Source organism: Adiantum capillus-veneris, chromosome 12, assembly GCF_014529385.1.
Source record: "Adiantum capillus-veneris isolate H3 chromosome 12, ASM1452938v2, whole genome shotgun sequence".
NCBI lineage: Eukaryota > Viridiplantae > Streptophyta > Polypodiopsida > Polypodiales > Pteridaceae > Adiantum > Adiantum capillus-veneris.
In genome coordinates, this window is record NC_140942.1 from 56790895 (window position 1) to 56811755 (window position 20861).

Below are 20861 nucleotides of genomic sequence, written 5' to 3' on the forward strand. Positions count from 1 at the left end.
AGCAAGTGACTCTATTTATAAACGTTTGAACGGCCACTCATAATCTTTGTTCGTTGTAGTATAAGTCATACACAGCAGCAAGGTGTAAAGGTCGACATTTTAGGGTGGAACGAATCGACAAAAAGCGTTTTACTCAAGATTGTGGAATCATGGCAAAATTTGAACAGTCTAGTCGACGACGTTCCTCTGATGCAGATCCTGTGGTGGCGGAACTCACTTACTTCGGCACACTGCAAGAGATTTTGAGGATCGATTAAAGAGGATTTTTTGTCGACTTGTTCGACGTGCAATGGTTCAAGATAATCATGGAGGGTCGCAATGCTACTGTGCGTAGAGGAGAGTCTGGTTTTCTTGAGGTGGATTCTACTAAGAAATGGACTGACCTAAGAGACACTTTCGTACTACCCGAGCATTGTGAACAAGTAAGTATGTAAATAGTTAACATCCCCCTTTTACAAGTTATGTGCTTGAAAGCTCTCATGTAAGTTATGTGGCTCTGGCAGATAATATTTCATCCTACAAAGTCTACATCAAACTGGTGGTACGTCATAGAGGTAGCCCCTCGTAGTGCAAGGACGTATGAAGGCTACCATGTGCCAATCACAATGGCATCAATGGAGGAGATCAGAGAAGATGCTCAATCGGAAGCCGCTGCGGTGGTGCCAGACGAGCATCAAGATGCTACTACTCTATATGGGGTGCATGCAGAGGAGCTACAAAATAAAACAGAGGATATGTGTTTAAACGGAGAGCTCTATATAGATATAGGAAGTTATGCTCTTTCACTTTTTCTAAAAAGTGAATCAAGTACAATATGGTTGATGGGTGGCAGGGCATTCAATGCCCTGCCACCAAAAAAAAATTCTCTCGGGCGTCAATATAACCGTCGCTATTTATGGCTCTGTAGCGTCGCTATGAGCGTCGCTATAGTCTTCTGTGTAAACGTCGCTATAACCGTCGCTATATAGAGACGCTTATAGCGACGCATATAGCGATGCTATCGTAGCGACGTTCGTAGCGACGGTTTGAGCGACATCGGGGGTAATAAAAACCCAGTGTATTTCCGTCGCTAACAGCGTCACAAGAGCACACAACCTCTTGTAGTGTACAGCTATTAAATGTAAGTGGGTGTATAAGACAAAAGTAAAAGCAGATGGATCTTTTGACAAGTTCAAGGCGCGTTTAGTTGCAAAAGGTTACTCCCAAGTAGCTGGTGTTGATTATCAAGAGACTTTTTCACCAGTTGTTCGCATTACAAGTGTTCGAGTTTTATTAGCATTCGCTGTTCAATTTGATTTAGAAGCTCATCAAATGGATGTGCAAACTGCTTTTCTTAATGGTCACTTGGAAGAGGAAATTAATATGGAACAACCAAAAGGATTTGTTATTCCAGGTAAAGAACACCTTGTTGCTCAACTCCATAAGGCACTATATGGTCTCAAACAAGCTTCGCGAGCCTGGTATACAAAATTTGATCTTTTTCTCACCTCTAAAGGATGCATCTCTTGCTCGTCAGACCCCAACTTATACATAAAATGCCAAGGTAGCAGTTTTGTGATTCCTGCTCTTTATGTGGATGATACCATCCTTGTTTCCAATGATTTGGGATTTCTTCAGCAAGTGAAAAAGTTATTGTCTTTTGCATTCGATATGGTGGATCTTGGAGAGATTCACTCTTGTCTGCGCATTCAAATCCAACGGAACCGTACAAAAGGTATTTTATTCCTTCGACAATCAAAGTTTATTGCAGATACTATTCAAAAATTTGGTATGGAATCTGCACATTCATCCAACACACCTTCTCTTGGGAGCTCTACGAAGAATACTTCTGACAATGGCGGTCAACTTGTCACAAATCAACCTTATGCTAACTTGATTGGATGTCTTCAGTTTGTTGGCATGAACACTCGTCCTGATATTCTGTTTGCTGCTAATTATCTTGGACAACATCTTGCATGTCCTTCTCTTAAGCATTGGTCTACTGCAAAGCGTGTATTGAAATACTTGAAAGGCACTACAGATTTTGGTTTAGTCTATCGAAGACAACTCACATCGGATTCTATGCAATCTCTTTCTCTTTTGGGTTACACAGATGCAGACTGGGCAAGCTCACATTTATCTATGCGATCTACTAGTGGAAATTGCTTCTTTATAAATGGTTGTCTTGTTTCTTGGACCAGCAAGAAACAACGTTGTGTTGCAGTTTTTATGACTGAGTCAGAATATGTTGCGGCATCACTTGCAGCTCATGATTTGATTTGGCTTCGACAAATGCTGGTTGATATTGGTCACTCTCCTCTTTCTAGCACACCCTTGCGGTGTGACAACCAAAGTGCTATTAGTCTTGCAAAAGACTATGTCCAACATAATAAGTCAAAGCACATTGCTGTCCATTATCATTATGTCAGGAATGAAGTACGCAAAGGAACCATTATGGTTGAACACTGTCCAAGTGACCATATGATTGCAGACATTTAGACTAAAGGCCTCATTGAGTCACGTTTCATCCTCTTGCGCTCGGAGCTTGGAGTTGCTTCGGCCTCACTCTTTCTAGATTAGCTTCTTTGCTATTGTAATAGCTTTGTACATATGACATTGTAGTATTTTAGGTACCATGCACTATGCACACTCCACATTTGCACCTTGTGATATCTAAGTCACTTGAATATTTGTACATAGATGCACAATTCACTTTCACATCATCACCGCTGGTTCATATTTCACATTGTATAGGGGCTTGGGTTTTTCCCTTGAACTCCCCAAGGGTTTTTTCATCCAAATCTAGAGACCTTTGTTTGAGTGGGAGTGTTGGAGCTATATATGGCTCACTCTACTAAACTTGGTCTCACCTATATATTTGTATCTTGTCCTCAATATGAATCAATCTTTGGGAGTGTATATGGTGTGTCTCTTGTCTCGTCTCTCTCTCTTTCTCTCTACATCTCAACAGCTAAGGAATCAACAATGTCTTGAGTAACCATCGTGGTTAACTGGAAAAAACCACAAGCACCCAAACCAAGCCATGACCTCTATTGGTGATTGGTAGATCCAAAAGTAATCTCATAGAGATACTGCACATGGAATGGAAAATGCTTCATAGCACTAATGCAATGAATATGCATGTCAGCCTTTGCTAAAACACTACAGCCCATAACACCTAGTGTGCATGCATTTAACAAAAACGGATCCGAACCAGTATATCAAAATTCATTATTGCCAATACTCATGGCGAATGTGATGCTCCTATCACACATTAAAGAGGATTGTTAATAGTTCTAAAAAGGAACTAAAGATTTTTTGCTGCAATCATTTGCTAGCCTCACTGAATGTTTGAACCATAATAGAAGTTGAAACATTAATCACTTCTAGGTACAAACAATGAAACATTTTCATTAACACCTTATAGCCTTGCTAAATGCATAAACAACAACCGGTTAATGTTGTTTAGGAGCACTTGTATCCGACAATTTTTGGCCACGAAAATTGTTTCTTATATGAGGTGCTGAAAACGGTCTAGAAAACACAGTCGACCAGCACCTACGGACATTTTTGTGACACATAGTAAAATAGTGGGCGCCAATTTCAATCCGAGATACTCATATTCTCCACATATGGAATATGTCTCATGTAAGGGTGTCTGAAAAAATATCCTTCGAGTACAAGATGTACTTGTGTGTGAAGGTACCTGCAAACACTCTACGATGGGAGTGAGAGGGACCCTCAGTAGACTTGCTCCACATTGGCAATACCGAACTCCTTGAGTTCCTAGACCATGTTGTATCCCATGTGAAAACATATGCCAAATAAACCCTTCAAGTGTGTCTATAACTGCATAATGGAGAAACTTATTTTTAGACACTACAACCCAAATTTGTGAGCTCTTACATGACCTTGTCATATCTCTTAAGAGAAAAAATGGATGAAAACATAGAATGGTATGCATCAGACTTGAAAAGTTAAAAACATATTAAAAAAATAAACAAAACCAAATCAAATGCGTGCTTGGAGGTTGAACATAGAGTTCACATACCTGTAGAAAAATGGACCTACCCAAATTTTTCGCATGCAAAGGCCTACGAAAACTAATTGAGAATCTTCAAAATTCAAGGAGTATTACACATGTAACCGGGGTGTTGCCTTTGCAATCCAAACCCCTTGGGTAATATGAATATAAAAAAACGCCTTTGGTTTCACGTTGCAAGGAAACTGCTGAGCTAGCAGTGGACCCTTCACCTATGTTCGTGACCCCCCCTTGGGTTTTCCCTTAACACTAGAATGGTAACCTAACAGGACATAAAAGTGTCCTTTCAAGGTTTTGGAATTTTTTTCCAAAACCATAGTAGATCCACTCATTTTGAAAAATCCTTTCATGAGCTTATAGTTCAATAACTACTACATATGGAAAAAATGAGAAACTTGTAATTTTTCTCATCTCTTGGTCACTACAAGCCTCCAAAGTTGATAGACCAGTGCATTTTGCCCAAAACAACAATTTCTTACAGTTGATTGCATATAACTAAGAGTGGAGATTTTTGTAGGACATGAGATAAAATGCCCCGTTAACTTCAATGGGTTGGTGACCAAAAAATATGGTTTCTTTTACCTCACTAATTTTTTTTGGGCAAAAGAAATAGGTACAAAAAAGTTGCATTTTTGCCATTTTGCGGACCTATCATCAAAGTTTCTATAGTCACGCTCAATACAGATACTATATACATGTTTTCTTAGTTCCCTGTGGGCCTCTGGATTCAAAAGGAGCCATGGAGCATGTCAAAAGGATAACGGATCTCTTACAATTGGAACCTTGGGGGCAATGATAAAGTGCTAAATACATCAAATATGAAAAAACTGGGTTTAGCATTATGACCTCTAGAAACCAATAGAAACTACTCAATATCTAGCCAAGTTTGTAGTATATGATTAGATATGGTTACTACCTACAAAATACACACAATTGGCCTAAGAAACTAGCAATATTGAGAAAGTTATACTTGCTACTCTAAAATGTATCGTATTCTTCAGCAATCAAAAAACTCAACCATCATCATATACTATGCTATATAGCATATTAGGTTCCCCAAAACTCACGGAAGATTAGATTTATGTTATACATTACACTTACACGATCAAAATTGAATTTGGATATCAAGAAAGCCACCAAAAAAATCATAAAAGTGCTAATTTTGGCCAAAAAAACAGGATTATGCAATTCTTGTAAATTGGTCTTAACTTTCAATTTTAACACTTAGCTCTCCCTACAAGCATCAAAACATGTTGAGAACTATGAAATCCTAACCTCTAGCCATCTAAACCTCACAAACATGAAGTTTAGAGTGGTATAGTTACCAAAAATTAAAAAAAAGCCAAAAACAGGACCCGTTTTTTTACACAGTTTAGGTTCAAAAATGTTGTGCAAGAGTAAGATTAATGGTGAGATCGATACTCAAAAAAAAATGCTAAGTTTTTTTCAGCTTATAAGGCAACTTTGTGGATATATAGCACCTAAAAATTCATTTTCATACTCTTCAAATAATTCAAGAAAAATGGTCACTTAACAGGACACAAAAGTGTCCCAGGACATAAAAGTGTCCTGTTACCATTATACTGTTAAGACTACGGAAGCTTAAAGTTCTCCACTACCCCTTGGCAGTCGGTGAACTTCTAAAACGTAAGTGTTGGATGAATACGCTACGACGGACGTCAGCACAACGAGAACTCACCTAACATGTAATGCTAGCTAAGGACGAAGCTCGACCCGCAGGTGCGTGGAAGCAAGCATAAGATGTCAACATACACTCGACCGACTCCTAACTAATTCTTATAGAGGTTTCTACCAATTTCCTTAGTCACAGCCTTCAAGAGTGCATAAGAGGAAACTTCCTACAACGCTTTCTAGAGCCGAACACCCATCAAACAATCTCAAAACACCATAGAACTTGAAGGAGACCCTACTAATACCAATAGGTCGCTCTCCCTAAGGTCTATGAAACACGTAGGATGTCTGGCCGAAATCTGTAGGTCTTCGTTTCCAAAATCTAAAGTGCCTAATGTGTAGTTCTACTCAATGTGAACGTGTGGATATGCTGCAATGCAAAATCGGACAATTTATACTCACCCAAACACCCGATGAAGCTCGTAGAAGGAGCTCGCAAAACTGGACCGTACGCGCGGAATGTAGGTATCCGCACGTAGCTCTCGTCGGGGGCAGCACGGTGCAGTTCTCCGCACTCGATTCCGACCACTGGAGCACACGTAGCGTCAAGATGAATCTCACACTCTCTCTCTCTCGTACATAGTACGCTCACTCACAGTCTTCAAAGCTTGTTTTTTAAAATGACAAAAGGTTCTTTCATTAAGGTCAAAAAGTGGTATATATACCTTACAATTTCTCAAACCCTAAAGTTCCAAAATCAACCATCTACTCAATCTAACTATCAAAACTGGGATACAATCTAGAAACTTCTGTACGTCCCAATATTTACAAGGTGAAAAATCAGGTTTTCCTCAATGAATGAATAATTACAAAAAATAATAATCCAGCGAGTAGTTAGTGCTGTGGGGCGTGTCCAGCTTCTAACACTCCCCCCCTCCTTGCTCATGTCATCCCCGACATGGCCGTTGATCTGCTTCTTCATCGTATCGTTTCTCGCATCTTTAGCATAGATTCATTGCGTGCAGGTTCATCATTGTTGGCCCAAAAATGTCAGTGTTTACGGTGAAGAAGCCTCTGTAGAATGTTTCTTCAAAATCTTGGAGGTGATAGGATGGTAGAAACATTATTCTTTGATACAGCGCATGTATCACTTCCTTGGAAGGCTGACCAGACAGATCATAAGCGCATTTGTATGTATCTTGGAAGAAAAAGATGTTGTCGGTCACCTATCCTGGCTTGAAAGTCTCGAACACTACTAAGAGGGTTCTCCAGATTTTTCTCATCATAATGCATATAAGGTCAGGTGAGCCAGTGAAAAACTTTATGGCACCCGTTAGGGTCTTCACCATGTATTGGACACTTATTCTCTCACCTGCCCGGCAGCTTAGGGTAGTTCAGCCAAGTGGGTTGGCTCCTTGCAATATTTCCTATGCTTTCCACGTCCTAATCCTTGGTAGAGGACAGAAGTTGAGGTTGTCTCTGATATTTTTTGGTGCCTCTACCAAGTGGATTAGGTATTGTGGGTACTTTGTAAGCCAGGCCTTCCTCCACTTTGGCTGAGAATCCACAATGAGCTTGACCCCTTCTAGTGTTGAGGTATCTGCATTGTAAAGGGGTACGATTGGCTCTTCTCTGATCCGCTTTTTTATCGTAGCTGCCTCATATTTCAGCAATGGATATGGGAGAGAGGGTTGAAGCCACTCGCGCCTAAGTTGCTGGCGTCGATCTTTTGAATAGTCATAGACTTGAAGACCCTCTGCTCCCACTCCAAGGCTTCCTTTTTGGTTGCTCTGAGCTCCACCTTTATTGCTTTACGCAATTTCTCTTCCTCTTCTTATGTTAGATCCTGTGGCTGTTGAGAGGATCCTTCTTGTATTTCCTCTTTCATAGGAGTGTCCACCGGATCAGCCACATTTTCTAGGTCAATGCCCTCATTGGCGGCTGGCCTTGTGCTCTCTGGCTCTCCTGCTTGCTGTCCTTTCAACTCCTCAATTTGCCTCAGGAGTTTTTGTTTTCCCGTTTCCGCTTGTTCGCCCATATTCACGACGAGGTCATTAAGTTCGGCGTTTATTGTTTCCGCCTCCTCAAGCTTTCTCTTCATGCTTTCTACTTCCTCTTGCAGGGATTTTTGGCCCTCTTCCATTCTCGTTTACATGACTATAGATCCTTCTGCCATCATCAATCTCTGCTTTTTCTCTAGAGTCAGCTCTTTTTGAAGTTCTTGCATTTGCTCTTCATAGAGTTGACTCTCAGTCGTGATTTGAGTCGAGCTAGTAGCTCTGACTCTAGCAGATGATGCTCGCAGCCTCTGGATGGTCTGATCTTTTACTTTGAGTTGGTCCTTGAGCTCAAGGACCTCATCTTGGCTTGCTTCTTGATCTATCTCTGCTCTTTCCTTGGCGTTTCTCATGGCTTCTACTTCTTTAGATTCTTCTGCCAGTAGCTATAGTGTCAGATTATCTCTTTCCTTCTCGGCATCTAGCAGTGACCTGCTGAGCTGCTTACACTCTTCTTTCACTGATCGCATTCTTTTTGTGGATTCTTGATTGGCTTTCTCCACTACCTGGCAGCTTTGTAGTGCCCTTGCTAAGCTGGCTTGTAGCTTAGCTTCTCTCATTTTGCCTTTGGCTTTGTGCTTGCAGAGAATCTACTTCCATTTTGATCTTTTCTTCAGTGGCCTTGAGAGCTGTCATCTCTTTCTCTGAAGCCATTGATTGCGCTCTCAATCCTCTTAGCTTTGTCATCACCACGTCCCAGTCATTGGAGGGCGGGTGCAGGTCCACTATATCTGTAGCAATTTCCTTCAGTTCTACTAGCTTGATGCCTTGCATCTGTGCTTTAGGCCCTGTCCTCGCCAAGTCGAATGCGACTCTGGAGGATTCTTCTTTCGTATATCCTACAGCTAGGAGGTCCAAAAATGCATAGTAAGAATCATCTAATTCTTTTTTATCACTTTGAGGCTTAGCCTCTTCTTTCAGCTCCGACTCTTGTCTCTGCTTGCTGTTCTTCTTGTTTGTCCTCAGCCTCCTTATCTTCTGGTGGAGGGATGCTAGGAGGTGGTGAGGGCGGTGGTGATGGCTGTGGTCAGGGTTTAGGGCTGGCCAGTAGAGATGTTGGCTTGCCCTTTAAATCCCTGTATGGTTTAGTTTTTCTTTCTCTTTCTTGGCTCTCTTGCTCATCTAGCAGTTTCTACCGTATTTGTTGTACTTCTTCCTCTATGAAAGGGACATGTGGAATCTCAAAATTCTTGATATAGTCCTCAAATCTGTCCCTTTGCACTCTTCTGGATGATCCTGACATAGACTCTAGAGAAGGATTCCATAGTTCACTTAAATCACCCTTGAGGGCTCTCTCTGCTCGAAAACTCTCCATCAGCCTCTCTAGTCTTGCCGCTTTCTGTGACCTTGTTTCTTTGGCCGGCACTTGAGAAAATTCCTTCTTCCCTTTCTTCTGCTTGGGCTGCTTCTCTTGTAGCCACTTTTGGTGCTCTTTGCGGCTCGTCTTCCTTGTCTTCTTTTAACCTCAGCCAATCATTCTGAGATGGGGGGTCAAGCCAACTTCCTTTTGCGTGTAGTGCTCCATAAATCACCTTAGTGATTAGTTCTCCTGGCACTATATAGGTTGGATTCTTGTTGCCCATCTTTACTAGGTTGTCATGTATATATGTCGCATAGTTGATTATCTTTGGGGTCCCTTTCCTCATTGCCCACCTGAATGTCGTGGGAATTGCACCTGGCGGCATTATGTACTTTTGTGGCCTCTTCATGCACATGTGGAAGTACTAGTTGTATAACTGGCTCATGATTGCCACTCTTGGGTTGGAAATATCTTCAAAGGTGTAATTTCCCTTCTTCTCTTTGTACACTTTGACCTCATCGCTTCTTTTTGTTACACTATCCACCTTGTTGGAGAGGTCTAGTGCATCTGCTACAACCCGCTCAGTGATTATTATCTTTGTTTCTGGTCTGCCTTGTAAATCTGTTACTTTGGCCACTCCATCCTCTTTGATACTTGTCACAAACTCCCAGACTCTTTTGATGTCCACCCCTGCTGGTATTGCTTCAAAGTAGTTGTGGAGATCAATCTTCTCCAAGTAGCCGGCCATATTGCTTCGTACAAACTCATTGAGTTCTCATGGCAGCATTTAGCTCTATAACATTGCCTTCAATGTCTTTGAACACTCCTTGGTAGATCTTTAGGTCGTTGGACTCTAACAGATCCTCTTGTATCCATGTGCTAGTGGGCTTTAGTGTTCCTTCTGGAATGAGGAAGGGTTCCACTTCTTCCAGGTAATCCTTGATGGTCATTCTCTTCTTCTTTGCCCGTGACTTCGAGGCTGCCATAGATCTTGTTGCACTCAGTAGTCCGAAGTTAGCGTTTTTTCCATATTAGCTGCGAAACTGGGTTTTACTTATCCAAATGACTTGAAAATTGAAAATAAAGCTTAAAAGTAACTTGTGAAGCTGGGCATGTGCTCATAGTGCAAATCTGGCCAAAAATTTTCATCTAGACATCCTACGCATAGGATGTCTTTTTCATCAGAATTGGTTTGGTGGATAGCTTCTAAATGTCATTCAGAAAATGTGTATGATGAAAAATGTTGGAGTCTGTGCCCAAAAGTGCCCTTAAGACATCCTACGCGTAGGATGTCTCCTTGTGATTTTCTCATGGATGGTGCTCCAGTGCTTGCCCTTGGCCCCCCTAAGTCCTTTTTGAGCCTACTTTCAACAAAAAAATCAAATGGATAGAGAATAACTCTTTGTTGGACTTCAGAGCCTCCCAGCCGTTTTTTGACTTTTGGAGTGCTTTTTGGCGATGAAGTTTCCTGATGTTGGTCTCCATAGCTTCCCGATCCCTTGGGGATCCTTGCCGTATGGTTTTTGTCGCCTTTGGCTTCGCCGGAGCTTCATTTGGCAATTTGTTGCTCTAGAAGCACCTGTGGTTGCATTTACATACCTTTGATGATTTGTGGTGGTCTACCACCATAGGACTTCGTTGTTGATGGTCTAAGAAAGCCGCTCGTGAAGTTTGGTGGCAAATGGGCTTGCGGTTTGGCCGCAAGAGCAATTTGACACTTTGTGTGTTTGATGCCGTTGATGGGGGCTTTTCACAAGCCAAGTGATGAATCTTTGTAGAGTTTTGATACAACAGAGGAGAAAAATATATGGGCGCACTCCGTTGTACGGAGCTCGAACCTCCCGACCACCCCCGAGCTTCAGTTCGCTTGCATGCAGCGTCTCACTCGCACTCGCACTCGCACTCTCACTCTCACTCTCACTCTCACTCGCACTCGCACTCGCAGAAGAAGAGATCGGTGGATGATCCCCAAACGCACCACCCGTTGTGCTTTTATCCTTCTTTTCCTCGAAAAGCCTGCACGATTTTCATACCAAGTATACCTGCGAGAATAATATAAGAACGTGATCGCTAAACGATCCGTAAAGGTTAGATTTCTATCATGACACTTTGTACAGATCCTGTTTCACACATTGATTTCTGCATCGCCTACAAAATAGCCAAAAGAACATACTTGTGCAACCAATTCAACATGATAATCAAAGTAAAAAAACATAATTATATACCTTCATAATTTCAATTGCCATACTCTACCATGAAGAAACAATCCACTTCTTGGTTGATAACAGGGAGAACTGTATGATGTTGTATGTCTGTCTGTCCCTGTGTGCACTACACTGCAGCTGCCTTCTGTTTGTTTTCATCATAACTTTTACAAACGAACTCAAAACAGAGCAATCCAGGTACTCAAAACGACGGGAATAGGTCTAGTCTACAAGGCAGCGCGGACAGAATTGTGAAAAACATCTCTGTTTGGCTAAAAACGCAATTTTTAGGTCGCGACTTATAAAACCGCTATTTTTGGGTCTCCACTACTTTTACAACTTATTTTAAGCCTACCCATGCATTTTAAACTAAAACACATAAATATAAAACATTGATATTAATATAAATCTCAATTTTACTGTTCATAGACAGACTATCTGTTATTCATTAATCTTTATCAAATCCATCTTTAGAGTATTATTTAAAAAAAACAAAAAAGAATATATGTTCTCTCTTAATATCTCAACTCATTCGTATAAGCTCTATTTAATAGACTATTCAAAATCTTTCAAATCGTGCTAACGAAAGATATGCCCTGCTACATTCTTTTCAACTTTAAGAACTTCAAAGACTAGTCCTATTACACCTGTGCACCAGCATGGACCCAGGATAGTGTAGCAAGCTAAAGGAATCTTGCATCAAGGCAGTTTCACTAGAGGACCATAACAAAGAGGTAAGTATGACTGAAGGTTTGGAGTTGGATATTTCTCCAAAGGCTTGGCAGCCGAGCAAGATTTTATTGTGTAGTGTTATAGACTTGGAGATGGGTAATGCCTCCAGTTTATGTGAGGATGTTCATAGTAAGTTTGATGATCAATATTTTGCCAACCTTTTAAGGATGTTCCAAACTCCTCCACAACACAGCATTGTGTTTGCATGGGATGCATCAGACCTATGGCTATGGCTAGCCGCTATAACATATAGAGAGAAGATCAGCATTGAGATAAGAGAAAAGGATCCATGGATAGACATAATCCTGATAGAATGCAAGAATGAAGACCTCATTCGCAATTTGGTACAATTTTTTACAAATAGTGCATCTTCTCTTGGGAGAAAGGTAAGTGAATTACGCTTGTATTTAAGCCGCAAGGTAGGTGGCTTGCTATTAGCATCAATAAAGGAAGCTAACATGTTTGAGCACACCCAAAAGAAGCATGATATGCTTGCAGTTTTTTCTAGTCATGGCAGTAAGCAGGACTCTGAAGACAACTTGAGCTCACCACACCAACAAGGCGGCCATATATGGTGGATTCTTGGTACACTCTTGGGAATCATAATTTTCGTTTCTGTCTTTGCAGGAGCCAAGAGGCTCATTTCCCCTCTCGCTACTGGTGGTTACAAATTTGATCCAATTTGGCATGCAAATTTTATTGTTCGGACACTGCAAACAATGATCCTATTTTTCACTTGGGATCTAGGAGGACATTGGCACAAAGTTCTGGAAGCCATGGGCTTCCCCTTTAGTCAACCGACACTATTCCAAGGAACAAGTTATCACTCGGACCTGTTACAGATTCATGAATATCCCAGAAATCTCACCAATAGCCAAATGGAATGGCTAGTTCAGAAGGCAACTCGATATCGGATCCTATAGCTAAGCGGAAGAAGAAACAGAGCTAGAGACATGAATGCCTCTAGCCAAAAAGGGAGGGCTAATGATGGGGGCTTTTCACAAGCCAAGCTCCCATACCCCTCTTCTCTCGTCCCCACCCCATGAAAACCCCCTCTTAGGGAGGGAGTGATAAAAGGCATTGGAAAAAGTAAGAAAAAAATAAAGTATGATTATGTAAATATATAAGAAAGGTAAAATAGGCCACCTCATGCCTGCGGGGTAGCCCATCCCCACCTTGCCTCCTTTTTCTTTACTGTTGCCCCGTCGGGTGTTCCTTTTCCTCCCCTCCACTCAAAAGGTCAACCCCCTCTCTCTTCCCCTTGTCCTTTCTCCTTTCTCTCTCCCCTCAAGCTACCCCACCTCTCACCAAAAATGTACTATAACTCACCAATAATGCACCCTAACTCACATGCAACTTATGCTATCTTCCAAAACAGTATACCCCACCCCCCTTTTCTCTCTCCTACACTCTCCCATGATCCAAATACCCCCCCTCTCTCTCTAAAATTCAAAATCTCTCTTGTCTTGTAGCTAAATAACCTCCCCCACACTCACACACACTCAGTTTCATTGAAAAAGGTACCCACAGACCCATCCCCACCCAGTGGTTACCTGATTTTTCTTGTGTTCACACACATCTGCACACAGATTCACCTCTGAATACACTCCCCTCTCTCCCTTCTTGTAATTACTTTATTCTCCATGTCACCTCTCACTTTTTTTCATCAACCCATCTCTCTCTCTCATGAGACTTCTGTTCTGGCACATATATACACAGCTAGACAAGTGGGGCCCACAGTCACATGGCCTATGTAGATAATGATTTCTTCATTTCTAAATTCTAGAATTTGTCCCCCCTCCTCCTCTATATAAAGAGGGGTCACTATCACACTAAACAGACACAACATCACCAAAGAACACACTATGCACTGCGTGTGCCTAGTGCACACACACACACACACACCATCACCATCACCATCACTGCAATCACCATGCTTGTTTTGAGCATGACCTCTACACCCTTGGCTATGGAAGATGAAGGGCAACTAAATGAAGGATGATGGCCATAATCCTCGCGCGAGTCTTCGCCATCAACTCCCACCTATCTGCCATGTGCTCTACCACTCTCTTCCTTCTCATTCCCCTACCCTATGCTCCCCATTTCATCGCCTAATTCTCTAAATAAAGCTTGAGGTTTTGTGAGTATGTTTTCTTGCAATGTTTTGCCCATGTGAGGTGTGCGGAATCGCCACCTAGTCTTGTGTTTTGGAGTGAGCTTGTGTATGTGTGAAGGGTGTGCGAATTCGCCATCCTTTTGTGGTGCCTAAGTACTAAGCCGCTATACCCCCTCGCTCACTCTCTCTCTCTCTCTCTCTCTCTCTCTCTCTCTCTCACTTGATCTCATTCCCTTTCCTCTTCATCATTACTGCCAAGCATCCATCTCTCTTGGATGAAAACTTTGTTATGGTGGTGTGTTGTTTGCGTCCTAGCCGCTGAAGCTAGGTGGTGCCCCCTGTTTGCTTTACCATGACAGGCTCGAGGCGCGCCATTCGGTCCCCAGTGTTATAGAGGCCGTCGGGGGTTCGGGGTTCGCTTTTCTCCCGTCACCGTCTCTGAAGTTTAGTGCCGCTCTGGGTCCTTTTTTGTCATGCGGGTCATATAGACTTGTCGAGCATGTCGAGATGCTCCTACCCATGAGTTTTGGTAGCATTTGGTCGCCGTTTTGCCGATTTCCATTTGGTGGCCTCTTGCGGGTTTCTGGGAATTAAGGTTTTTTTCGATGGTTTCCTACTACCTTTGGACATCCACGACTGGTCTCCTAGACTAGGGTAAGCTGCCAATGAAGTCTTGTTGCTTTCGGGTTAGCTGTTAGGCTGCCGTCTCTATTTGTAGGTCTCTACCACCCGCTTTGTGTGTGATCCCTACGCTAGTTTTCGCAACATAATGACAAACATGCGCGAAAAGATCAAGGTGGTCCGCTCTAGGTGGCAGAAGATCTCTCCACAAAGTCCGCTCTAGGTGGCAGAAGCTCTCTCCACAAAGTCCGCTCTAGGTGGCAGAAGATCTCTCCACAAAGTCAATAGTGAGAATGAGCTAAAAATGGGGTGAAAATTTCTTATAATGGAGGTTCTGGAACCACTTTTATGAAATTTGACATGTGCTCCTATCTTTTTGCGAGATGCGGTTTAGGCTAAAAAATTTCTTGATTTGGACTCCATTTGCTCTATTTACCAGAAATTTGGCATTTCGGTCAAAACCTGACCAAAACACGCTTTCCGCTCCAGACTCATAATTGCACCCCCACTGTACCATATGTTGTCCTATAGTCACTGATCATCCCCATATTTTGTTTTTCATTACGACCATTTTTCCCCTGCTTTTTGTATTTTTGAAGTTTTTCTACCGAAAATTAGCAAAATTAAAAAGAAAATAGCAAATCGAACCCAAAAAATCCCCAAAAATCATAATAAGTCACAAACATCACCGCAAAACATTATATACACTCCCATGCAATTTTTATGGCTGGATTTCTCCGTTTTACCAATATTTTGTCCGAAAAATGGCTATTTCTACTTGTGTATACACACCTAGGGGCTTGATTTGGCGTTTGGCACCATATACCTGTAGATACATACTGTATAAATGCATCTATACTTGGGTTACTCCAAAAAAAAATTCAATCAAACAACAACCCTTAAAATAGTCGAAAATCATGCCCTTTTTTGTTGTTTCTGTTATTGATTCCGCATTTGAGAATGCCTCCCCCCCTCCTAGCCGGAGTCCTCCCGGACGACAAGGTATCGCCTCGGAGTATGTACCATGCATAGGTTGAAAAATTTGTGCTAATGCCTGGCCGATTAATGTGGCCCTACTTTATGCATACTCGGTCAATGCATGGAAAAATTAATGTTGTGCAAGAGAAGGTAATAAGCAAGATGCATATTGGCATTCACCGTCGAGGTTTCCTGTTTTCTTTGCAAGTAACAGTTGTAACTCTACTGCTCTTTGTGTAATTGTCTTTTTTGCAAACGGCAATTGCTTTGCCGAAACTATTGAGAGGGCCGTAGCTATTTCTAAGTAGAAAATTGGCTGGGCCAGAATGGCTATGGGCCGTATTGCCTTTGCTTTCCATTGGTATTTTTTTCCTACCTATTTTTGTAGATGGTTTGGCACTTTCTTGTTTTCCACTGGTTTGTTGTTGATTGGCATCCACATAAGTCGGGTTTTCTTTTTGAAATGCAGCTGTCTGCCATTTGTTGTTGCTTGTACTAGAGGGAGTTTCTTTTGCTTTTACTTTGGTATCCAAATGCGAGTGACATTTGGGTTATGGCTAAGAATTTTCTTTGGGATCCATATCTGTTTTATGCCCTTGGTTTGTGGTTGAACCATCAGCTTTGCTGGAATTCTGTTGTTACATTGTTGTTTGTCTGCCATGGCATTTCTATCCTTCCGCATCCATACTTGTTTCCCTTGTTTTGGTAACCTAGATCTATGCATTGCAGCCGGTGACTTCATATGTCTGTAATTAGCAGGGTTGGCTTTTACCTGATTGTTGGTCTCGGGTATAATGTTTTTCTTTGATGGCATTTGTGCTTTTGGCTTTGTTTCTAGTGATTGCATGGCTTGGAGCTGAACATTCTGGTATCGCTGAGCAAAGGCTGTCACCTGTTGTTCATGTGCATGCTGAATTATGACTGCCTCTGCTTTTCAATCTATCTGCACATTGTACTCTTTTTGCCAAGGCTGCCCCAACACCATTGGGTGTTGTGTGCTTTCATCCGTCACCACATAGAATTTGTCTGGGTAAATATATTGATGTATTTGTACATGCAATATAGTCCATCCCAATGTTTTCAATGGGTGTGATGTGCTACTTTCCAGCACTTGAGGAGTATGATGAAGTTGACCTGTGACTTTGAGATGTTGGTATAATCCGTAAGAGATCAAATTTGCTTGAGCTCCCGAATCAAGCAATCCTGTCGATTCAACTTGATTGCTGCCCAATTTGACCGCAATTATTAGCTCCACTGTTTCTTCATCCAACTTTGTCAATCAAATGGCATTGATTCGCAATGGTGGTCCACTTTGTTGTTGTTTTTGCAGAAGTCTTCTTTTTGCAATGCGTTCTTGTAATTTTGCTTGAGCTTCCTCTCATACTCTCTGTTTTTTCCTCATTCTTTGTCTTCCTTGATGAATTTGTTGGAGCATCTCCTGTGTCAGTGGTAGATGATATCTCGTCAATCGACATCCACTAATCCAGTTTGGCATTTCTTCACCTGCTAATGTAGCAAGCTTGACAGCTCCACTTTGTGATAGATCACTAATTACAAATGGTCCCATCCCTCGCTTTTTAAGTTTCTTGGCATGTTGCTTCAAGGTATAAACAAGTACGTAATCACCTGTTTTCAACTCTTTAGTGCACACATGTTCGTCAAAAAATTCTTTTTGTCTTCTCTTTTTAGCATAGATTGAAGCCACAGCTCGTAAGCGGAGTTCATCTAGCTTTTCAAGATCATATATTCTTGAAGAGAGCTCATGCCCTGTCCATTCCAAGCTTTTTGCTACTCGTAGAGTTGGAATTAAAAACTCTATGGGTAGTATAGCATTTAGGCCAAACACCATGTTGTATGGTGTTGTTTCGATTGATGTTTTGTAAGCTACCCTGTATGCCCACATTGTTGAGTGTAGCTGCTGATCCCAATCTGTTCTCGATTCTGACACTATTTTAGTGAGAACAGTGCATAGTGTTTTATTTGTGGCCTCAGCTTGCCCATTGTCCTGTGGATGGTATGGTGTAGATTTCTTATGTATGACCATAAATTCCTCTAGCAGATATTCAATCACTTCATTGAGAAAATGTGTCCCACGATCACTAACAATTTCTATTGGTAACGTGTAACGTACAAAAACATTCTCATACAAAAATTGTGCAATGGTGCGTGCATCAGCTTTTTGTGTTGCCTTGGCTTCGACCCATTTTGTGAGATATTCCGTAGCCACAATGATATATTGGGTATGGGTGCGATATGCCCCATTTTGCAAATGCTCTTACTCCCATCATGGGTCGTAATGGCATCTCATCTCTTTTTATTGGCACCTTGGTGCGTTGACATGCGTCACAACGCTTTAAAAACTCTTCAGTATCCATGTGCAATGTAGGCCACCAAATTCGTGCGGTTAAGACAATTTTTGATGTCTTATCGCCTGAAAAATGGCCTCCACTTATTCCGCTATGCGCATGTTCTAGAATTAGCAGGTATTCACTTTCACTTGCACAGATTCTAAGTTGATTGTCCTTTCCTCGTTTATAGAGTTGGTTCCAATTAACTGAAAGTCACGAGCTTCTAGCTCTATATCTTTTTTTCATGCTCTTGTGATGTTCTCAGGTAACGTCCTGGTGGTTAAGAAGTCAATGATATATTGACTCCATGCAGGTTCTATGTTTACCTGAAACAAAGTTGCGTGATTCATTGGTCTTTTGGCACTACATATAGTACAATTGGTAACATAAGAATGTGTGTCCGCATACATAGTTGGCCAATAAACCCCTAACTGTTTCAGTCTCCGATTGTGTTTTCATTGTTGAACAATAAAATGCACAATCCTGGACATAAGTCTCTTCAAGGTAGCACTCGCATTCTTTCGGATTTATACATAATCGTAGGATTAGGTCCGATCCAAGATGATATAGTCGTCTTGCTATCAACTGTAAGATTTTTGTTTGTCGAATTGTTTGCTGTGTGGATCTGTATTCCATATTATCAAACTTACTTGCAAAGAAAAGAATTCTAACAATTTCTTGAGACCATTTGGGTACCATTTCAATATTGAAAACATACGCATCTGGTATGTCATCATCTACTCCTTCAGGAGCTTCCCCGTTGTGTATCCTTGAAAGATGATCCGCTCGTAGATGGGTTTTACCCTTTTTGACCACCACTGTGAAGTCAAATTCTAGAAATATAATAAACCAGCGTACTATTCTCCCTGTATTGCATGGTTTGTTTACCAGATACAAAAGAGCTTGATGATCTATGAAGAACAAAAATTTGTTTGTAAGCAAATAATGCCGAAATTTATTTACAGCATAAATCATTCCTAACCCTTCCCGCTCGGTGGTTGTGTAGTTCTTCTCTGCACTGTTTAACTGTCGGCTCGCATAGTAAACCGGAAAATCCATTGTTTCGTCTCCAAGTTGAGCAAGAATACTTCCAATGGCATATGCAAAAGCATCAATGTGAACATGGAATATCTTTTCCCAATCTGGTGCCTTCAGTACAGGTGCTGATATAAGGTTTTCCTTCAGCTTTTGGAATGAGGTTTTACACTCCTCAGTCCACTCTAAATTGACTAGCAAACGATACAAAGGTTGTGCAATAACCGCATACATGTATATGAATCTTCGATAATATCCACAGTGTCCCATGAAGGATTGCACTTGATTCGCATTAGTAGGCCTGGGTAGGTCTACAATGACTTTGACTTTGTCTAGGTCTGTGGTTATGCCATTTCTTAACACAATGTGTCCTAAGATGCGGCCTTGCTTAACCATGAATACACACTTTTCAGGGTTAAGACAGATTCGATATGTCCTGCATTTTTCAAAGACCTTTTGCAAATGGTCAATATTTTCCTCTCGTAGAAGAGAGTGTACACAAAGACCATCCATGTAAATTTCTAAGAATATTCTTAGGTATTCCTTGAATGCATGCATCATTAACCTTTGGAAAGTGGCTGGGGCATTTGTTAAGACAAAGGGCATAACTCGATACGCATAAATTTCCCATTCTGTGGTAAATGCTATTTTGTGTTGATCCTCCCTTGCTATTGCTAGTTGGTTGTATCCTGAAAACCCATCCATAAAGGAATAAGCCCGTTTCCCGGCCACTCGCTCAAGTACATGCTCTATGATTGGTAAGGGATAATTATCCCTTATGGTGGCTGCATTTACCCTTTTGAGGTTTACACACATTCGCAGTTTTCCATTCTTTTTGGGAACTACCACAATGGGTGACACCCAATCTGTAGGTTTGATTTCATGGATGAATTCAGCTTCCATCAGTTTATCAATTTCCTCTTTGATTCGTTTAGCAAATGTGTCATTATATGTATAAGCACGTTGTTTGCTAGGTTTTGCATCCGATTTCAAAGGAATTGTATGTTGGCATATCGATGGATCAACTCCTTTGAGGTCTTTATAGAACCAAGCAATTACATCTTTATACTTCTTGAGAAGTTGTGTTATCTGTTCTTCCTCTTCAGGCTCTAAATCGTTAGCTATATAGACCGGCTGAGGCTTTTCACCTAGTTCTGCGAGGTCTATTTTTTTTGCATTTTCAGGCCCATAGTAAGATTCTTGGTTGGTTCTTTCCCTGACTGGTGGTGTCATGATGATTTTTCTGTCCTCGATAGTAAATTTCTGATAATGTGATGGTACATTCATGTTCCCCTTTTCTGACTCCCCTTTACCATCACTATCTTCTTCAGTAGTCCATATCTCACGCAAAGACCGTTTCAGTTCTTGGTATTTCTGTTTACGCTTCAATTTGGTCCACTCTTGGTCTTTTGTTGTTTGGTTTTTTTATTTTTGAGATTTTGTTTCTGTTTTAGCTTTTCGTACCTTTTTTATTTCCTCTCGCGTTCTTTCTTTTTGATCTTTTGAGAATCCTCCTGATATTTGATCTTTTACACAATCCTCTACTTTTACAAGCATCAAGTAGTGAGTTTTACCTTTTATCTTGGGCATCAGGTTCTCTCTCGCTTTGTTTCCTGCTCGTTTCCTCCTATAGCGCTCACTTCAGGTGTCTGAACACTCATTATCCGTATCATCATTTACTTCCAAATGTTTAGAGGAGTTGTAAAACTCTTCTTGTTCTAGTGGTTCTATCGTCTCTTTTTCTCCTGGTGTAACGCTTACCATGTAATAGGGTAACATCCTTATCGCAAAATTTTATTGTTGGACTATCTGTAATG